The sequence below is a fragment of the Tyto alba genome, unplaced genomic scaffold (genome assembly GCF_018691265.1).
Source record: "Tyto alba isolate M040663 unplaced genomic scaffold, T.alba_DEE_v4.0 Super-Scaffold_20000042, whole genome shotgun sequence".
Lineage (NCBI taxonomy): Eukaryota > Metazoa > Chordata > Aves > Strigiformes > Tytonidae > Tyto > Tyto alba.
The window spans coordinates 5,897,153-5,905,544 of NW_024881293.1; positions in this window are offsets into that span (position 1 = coordinate 5,897,153).

Genomic DNA, 8,392 nt, shown 5'->3' on the forward strand with positions numbered 1-8,392 from the left:
TGTAACAGCCTTGGGGAAGAGGAAGTACCAAGATTCTGTGCCATTAGTCACCTGACTGAATTCCCGGCGTGGAATCTGCACTGAGTGGCCAGGGGAGAGCTGTAAGTGGATGCGCAACAGCAGGGAACCACCTGAGACTGTATTTTGCACACCCGAGAGGAGCGGTCTCCCTTAGCCATGTGATGCCATCTGAAGGCGAGCGCATCGGAAGACTGTGACAATCATTGCTTAAATTTGTAAGTCTAAAAGCTTGTGTTTCACTAAAATCTGTTATCCAGTTATAGGCCCTCCAGAAAGCTGGTGTCATGCCTAGAGAACGAAATAGAAATAATATGGCATACAGACACTCTCAAGTATTTTGCTGTATGAAATCGCTTGAAGTTTGATGGATCAAGTGATAAAACTTTGTGCAAACAATGACTTGGGTTCAACCCACCTTCCCCTAGGTATTAATCAAAGTTCACAGAAGCTGTGTTCTGAAGTTGTGTCTCTCTGTTTGTTTTGGTTTGGGTTTTTTTGGTGGTTTTATTTTTTTTTTTTTTCTCCACTGCCTCTATCAAAAGCTTCTTGAGAACATTGCTTGGAAATACACCTGGGATTATGGGCACAAGTCTGTAACTTCCTGACAGTAAGATCTGAAAGCTGTCACACTACAGAAGAAATTGAAGGGGGGTAGAAAAAGAAACTGGAAGGACAACTTGGCTGCTAATTGAGGAAAAGGAACAATAAGGTTTTTGCACCTTGTGTAACTGTAGAGGGAGAAGAGCAATCTAAGTTGCATGGGCAAAGAATGGAAGTGTAGGAAAGAATACCTAAATTGATACAAAAGCTTGAGGTGCTCTCATTGACTGGAGATTCGTAGATAACTGGGTGGAGAGATTCAGCGGTGTGCGACCGTGCAGAAATGCTGTCTGCTGCAATGGCTGAGCTTAGCAGGAAAGTGTAGCCATGCTGGGCCAAGGTAATACCTATGCTGGTGTGACTGAGAAAAACAAAAGTTGTACTTGCTTGCACCCAGAATTAATTTGTCATTTTAAATTGTTTGCAAGAATGCACTTAAGATACAGCCAATATCCAAAGTGTGCTTGCGTTGCTCTTGCTACCAACACTGTGAGGTTTGTTGAAATGTCTAAAGGCTGCTTTGCATTTTTGTCATTTATTTTTAATGCTTCCTGGTGATAAAAAATTGAAATGATATAGTGTTTATCATTTTAATAGCTGTCACATTTTTATTGCTAACGGATTGGAAGCAACAGTATTCAGATAATTGCACTTCCTGTTTCAGATCCTGGTGATTTATATCTCTTAGTAAAGTGTTAAATGTGTTTTAAAATGATAGTTTCAATAATATGTGATGCAGCTCTGAGGTATTTGCTTCAAATGATTAGATCTCTGCCATTAAGGTTGCCGTATTCTGTAACGGGACTAATATGGAGTGGGTTAGGTTTTAGACATGTCATCCGGATTTTGTAACGAGTGTTGTTTATAAATAAGTCATCTGTTTTGCTGCAATTTTACATCCATCAAATTGCAATGTTTTCTCTGCTCCACAATCCCAGTCCCCACAGGAATGCAATCATCTGGAGTGGAGCACGCAACCGCCTAAAACACTCAGGCTGTGCTACACTGCTGTAGTATAGTCCATCAGCTCATCAAATTACTATAACTTGGTGCCAGTGCCTGTAAAACTCCATGATTTTCTGATGGCAATTACTCCCTTTTAAATGCCAGCATGTAACTGTTCTTTCCTAGAGCATGATCTTTACTTGCAAACTTAAACCTCCTTCTGCTACTTTCTCTTTGTTATCTCCCTTGTGTTCATGCTGCAGGGCCCCCCAAGATACAACCTGTAGAGGACAGGAGGTGGCACCAACATTTGTACCTGCTCCTTATGATATGAAGAGTTCCTGGATTTACGTAATAAAATCTGAAACCTTCACTGGGGGCAAGGAAAAGGGAGACCTTCAAGAAGTGTTCATTTTAAATACATGTGCACACCCACAAACACATACACGCACACACAAAATCAAGCTAATTTTAAATGCTGCTCACATTATTTTTGGCAGAGCTTAAAACAGCTACAGAAATGTTTTTAGCAGTAATTGTGCTGAAAATGATGATTTAGGAATAAGCTAACTATGGGGAGGCATCTTGTTTGCATGCAACTTCATATACTATGTATTGAACTGCTAGTTTATAATGTGTTGAGAGTAAGTCCTAAGTAGTAAGGTTCAGGACCTTACCTGACTGAGAGCACTTGCGATTAGATATGTTACAATGAGGGGGAAATGCTTTTCATCAGCATCTGCTGCCAATTCACAATAAGCCCAAATCTTTACTGGCTGTAGGTTTCTGCAGCCTGACAGCTGTGCAGTGAGCTTGGCCGTCCACCGCCCAGCACATCACTGACCGTCTCCCAGGCCTCCAGAACTGGGACGTTTGGTAACTCGGTTGAGACTGCTGCTGCCCTCCCAGCAGAATTGCATCCTGTCTACTGTAATCAAGATTAAGGCTGGGGTTTGCATTCCCCACTGCCATGACCCCTTTCTGTGTGAAACCAGCATACGTCATAGGTGGCAAAAAAAGAAAAAAGAAAAATTCTAGAAAAGGCAAAACCAACAGTCAGTCATTTCAATGGTGTTGCATGGACTGTGACCTTTAAAATTAGAAGCAAACTACAAATCAGTCTTGGCAGTGCAGAAATTAGGGATGAGGCAGAAGATTCTGCAGGTCTTGGGACCCCTATCACCACCGAATTATTTTTAGCACAACCTTATCTGATAAGGGCAAGATTACGTAGTTAGGTTCAAACATCCCTGCAGTAGCTTTGCTGCTGCCCCGGTTATAATTTAGCAGGATTTGAAACAAATTCCCCTCCAAAGCCCCCGTGGCCTTGCCAGTGTGGACGCGTGCCGGTGCTAACACACCCGCCCGAGAGGTCTGGGTTCTTATTAGCTCTGTGGGTAAACAATTCCTGAACCAGTGTTGGCTTCTGTCCCACTGGCTCGGAGCTGGTGGGTGCTAACGCAGAGTTTTACATATCTGTCTAATGAGAGCTACATTTGTACAGTTCTGAGCCTCCATATCCTAATATTTCATGTACCTATGAAATGAAGCCACTAGGACCCTTCTCCCCATTCAGCAGAAGTCAAAAAGGCAGTAAGCGTGATTAGTTCAATGCTGTGCTTTGAATGCAAGCATCTGAGAAAAAGCGTGCTCTGCAGCACCCTGCGCTCGCTGAGCCTTTAGTGTCCACGCTGACTTAGCTTTCTCTATTCCTTGTGCTGACAAACTAAATAGACAAAAGCTCGATTAGTTTCAGCTATGGAACAGGTGATAAAAATTGTGATAATCATTTTGTATATAAACGCCATCAACTGGATGAAGTAAAATATATCTTCAATCTCAAGGGAATAGGACGGACCTGCAATTTTAGTGGTCAAACACCTGACAAAACGCAAAGAGCACCGGTGAAGGTTAAGTATTACTTGAACTGGATGCTCATCTGATGAGAGTTTATGGTTTGTACCCTAACTAAAGAGCCAGTTAAAGCAGGGGAGGATGAGCTTTTACTCAGGCCAGATAGTTACATTTCTATTACTGAAGTGATAAAGACAATTATCTAGATGGAATATGGTGATACACGCTATAATTCAGTATGAGATTAAACCAATCTTGACTTTGATTGTGCCCTGATTTCTTGGTATGTGTTCCTTAAGTCCAGCGACTGGTGTTACAAGCCAAGTACTGATATTTCTGTAGGTATTTTTAAGTATTATTTACATGACACTAATGTCATCAGACTCTTCTGAATTTTGTAGTTGTGGCAGTTTGGGAAGGGGAGGGGGGAGGGCACAGAGTGTAGTGGTTTGTTTTTTCTTTTACATTCTGGGTCATCATTTTTTAGAGCCCGAAGCAAGATGAACCAGAAAAATAGCTCTTTTTTTTTTTTTTTTTTTTTTTTTTTTAGAAAAAAGAATCCTTATGCAGGAGCAAATTGGAAAAAAGCAGAATTTAACCCCCATTTTTCTCGCATTATCAGTGCTTTCCATACAATTGCTTGTGTCTGCATTTGTGTTTTGCAGGATGAGGGAGTGTGGAGAGCGAGCAGGGCAAACATAATTTGTGAATACTCTTCTCTAACGTGTTGCTGATGGGTGGCATCAGGAAAATTGCTGCCGGGTGATGTCACTCTTCTTCCAAATGCACTGCTTCATTTGGACTTTCTTTTAGTTTTGAATCTGTCTCCAGTTGGGTGGTGGTTTTGTGTGGGCCTGGCTTTATAAAGCACAGTTACTCCTGGGCAAAACAGCTCAGGGCTTTTTTCCAATCCCAGGAAAGCACATCTTGCTGACTGCAAACCCTTTTCAATTTTATTTGCTTTGGCAATCCTGAATTTGAAAGGGTTGCTATTTTGCAGTTAGACTTCCTTTATGTTTTACATAATTAGGAAGACAGGTATTATCAAAATAAAATACGGTGATGTTTTCTTAAGAAAATCCTTGGGTAGTTCAGTCAGCCCAATGCCAATGCTGGTTTTATGCTCCTGGTAGAAATCTGATTTATGGAAAGTAATGGTGTAATTCTTTGTCTAGATTTAACATTCTCAATCTTGAAGATGAGAAGTGAAAAAATGGTGGAAAAAGAGTAAGAAGACTTAACGGAGAAGTAATTCCTGTTGCAAATATATGATTGCAGGAGGGGATACTTTTGATTTTCAGTACCTAATCCTATTTTGGTAAGGCAGAAGATATCTGAACTCCCTAGTGCCAAGAGTTGTATCAGTCAATCCTTTAGGTATCAATATTCTAGTTCTTCAAATTAGGTGAAGGGGAGGTGGTTAGTTAAAGGTAGTTAATTTAATGCTAGTTACAAAAGTGGGGTGGGGAAAAAAAAAGAAATCCCTGACACCTGATCTGGATGTCCTGGATTTAGCCTGTAGCCAGGCAGTGCTGTCCTCATGTAGCTGGAAGGGTCTGTTATAAATTCTTTTGGCTTAGGCACGCAGTTGGCACTGTTGAAATCTTTACCTTGCCTTTCTCCTTCTCCAGAGTTGGTGATGAAGATGCTGTTAATGGTTCTTCCTGCCCTGCAATGGGTGGTGAATATGGTATGGAAAGGAGGAGCGAGTGTCTTTTCATTCCTACAAATCACTGATGGTGCTGGATGACTTGGATTACCAGCCCAAACCTGGGCTGGGCCAGTGCAGCATTTTGATATCGTGTTTGATACCTCTGCAGGTATCGAGTCTGAGAATCTCAGACGGTCTGAATTCACGCACTGTGAAAACGAGAAGTATGAATGAATAACTTGCTGGCTCCTGTCTGAGTGGTCTCAGCCATGATCACAGATCAGGTAGGCGACCAAGTGGGATGGATTTTATCCCCTATAAGGTACAAATTTTTGTTGTAGCAAAGCAGTGGGCTCTGTTCATATTGTTGCTGTTCTGTACACGAAAGCACTTCCATTCTTTACAGGCTGTCAGTTATTCTGGCAGCTTTTAGCAGCTGTAAGGGAGCATCCATTGTTAATTACTCTTACATCAATTTCCAAGAAGGATGGCAAAGATCCTAACTAAATTAATTGCATGATAGATTAGGGTGTGCTCTGAATCACACCGAGTATTTCACCGCTGAAAACCTTTGGAGCATTATCTTTTTTTTCTCTCCTTTCTATTTAAAAATATTTAAAAAAAAAAAAAAAAAAAAAAAAAAGGAAAGAAATTCAACATACATACAATTTAAAAGCAGTACTCTGTGTGTGTATATATACATATATATACACATATACTATATATATATGTATAAATAACTACCCAGAGAAACCAAGAACTTTCCAAAGGAATTGCTCCAGTCTACTTTCATAATGTGGGACACATTTTAATAGTTATCTCTTGAGAGGCATCAGCTTAAATCTGCCCTCAAGAATACTTTTTCTTTCTTCTTTGTGTGTGTGTTTATCAGTTAAGTTTTATCACTTTAACAGCCCACTGGAGCATAGGGCAAGGGTTTAGGCTGAGCAAGAAACACGGAAATAGAGAACTACTTTAGGCTTTCTGTACTCATAATAGATAGCACTGACCCAAGTTTGCAGCAGCTTTCATGAGCTGATGAATTTGAAGAGTGTTTACATGTCTGTAGATACGAATACTGTCTTGAAACTACTGTTTGTGCTGCAGTCCATGCCTTCGGGTCAGGGTTGGGAAATGCAGCCTGCAAGCTTCACCCTCTTTCTCTCTCATCCCTTCCACGGTGCTTCAGGGTTATTGTGTTATGCTCAGAACAATATCCAGAATGAATGAGAGCATATTGCTTTTCTGTACAGATTCAAGGTGAGCAGAGGGATAGTTCTGTGACTGCAATTCAAGAGTCCTTTAGGCTTTCCTCATTGACCTTTAACAAGTTACTTGAGGAAGAAAAAAGCATTATTTTCAGACTTACTGGAGAGCGCATTAACCGATGGGAAGCACTCAGGCTCTACAAAAGTGTGTGACACGGTATCTAGACTTTCTAGTTATATGGTGTTAGAAAATGCAATGCAAATACGGAATGTAAGCACCACTTGAAAACTCAGAGAGTGAGAAGTAAATGGGAACAGCTTCAGATGTAGATGCCTAAGAGTGTCATCTCACAACAGCTCTGCCTGTGAGCCCATGTCCCTGCCCTCCCTGAGTCCTGTTCTAACTGCAAAGGAATGCTGAAGTACTGGTGAAGAAAGAGTGCAGACAGGAAGATCTGTTAAGAAGAGCAGCTTATCCTGAAGCTTGCTAAATCCAGTGCTAGGCCAACAATAGAAGTCAGGGGAGTGGGAGAGAAAAACAGTAGTTAAAATATTGCTCCCCAGGGAGCCAGATCACAAAGCAAACAGTTGAGGGAGGTGGCTTTTTCTTGGGGAGTTGTAGTTGCTTATTATTCTTAGTTGCTTATTACTCTGGAGGACTGCTGTAGTCTGTGACAGAGATCCCTGTTGGGAGATTGGGCTCTAGTGCTGATCTGAAAATGGGCAGGGGATCTGGAGAATGATAGGTACTTGCATATCACACATCAGACTCCTAAGACTCATTGCAGGTTTAAACCAGGATTTAGCATGTAATTATTTTGAGATATAAAGCAGATTTTTACACTCCCATATACTTAATGTGATTGCTTTGACTTTCTGTCTCTGTCTAAAAGGTCATACCCCTCGCTTAAGAGATGCTTCAGCCCAAATTCTCAGTAGATCTCACATAAGTAGGTCTGTGATGAGGGGACTGGGTGACTTATCAGAAAGGATTTGATGTGCTAGTTTTATTATCGTATGCATTGAACTCTCTATGGACTTCTAAAATGAGAAGGATTGTTGAAGCTCCTTTATAATATTGCTCTTTGTAGATTACTTTGTTGCATTTGAAGCACTGCCTGCGTTCCCCTGGCTTGTTGTTCAAAGTTAGAACAAAGCTGTTTTGTTGCTCTTGGTGTTTAAAATGTCCATCACTATAAATTAAGTATAACTGTATCAGCAACATATCACAGTGAACAAGTGATAATTAGTTTTTTAAGGCTTAGTATAATGCAGCCAGGCTGCTAAACAGCATTTCCAGATTCATCAGGTTGGACATCTTCAGACACAGGGGTAGGGCATTAGGTGCAGACTCAGTCTTAGGACAGGTGTGGTTCGGTGTATTTAAAGTACCACATGTATAGAGAGGATTTCTCTAGCTGTCTGTTGGATTTATGTCAGTGAACAAAGACTTGGCCTTTAACAGCAGAATGCCCTTGTGAGTGTATTGATTTTATTGAGGCCAGACAGGCTCAAGGAGAGAACTTGTCCTTTGTATCTGTCTTTCTGGGCAAAAATTCTAACTGTTGGAGTCTGGTTGATAACCCAGTACCTCTGCTAATTTCCAAGTATTTGGCAAGGAAAACTGAAGAGTCTGAGATGCTCTGTGAGACTGGTACTGTATGTGCACATAATGAATCTGAAACACCTGATTTTACTATGGAAAATGATGAAATTGGATTATGTTTGTTGTCCAGCTACAACCTGGGAGTCTTGCATGCATCTACCTGAAATAATTCCACATGAAGAACGATCACTTCAGTGATAAATCTGTGGCCCTGCAGCCCTAATAATACTGATAGCAGGACTTTTCTGAAAATGTGTAATCGCCGGTGGACTTCTCATGTGGGAGTCTTAAATCCTGTTCTTGTACACCAGAACCCTGTCAGTTCTGGTACAGGCTTACCGAATTGCATGTGGGCAAACTGTGCTGCTTGCCAGCTTTCTGTATTGCACACAATCTCTGGTCTGTCCCCGTGTACGAGGTTTCTGACCAGCTGGTGCATTCACTCCCCAAAGCCCCGGTGTACCAAGACCAATGCTGGCTTTTCAGCTTTGCTCCTAGCAAGGAGCT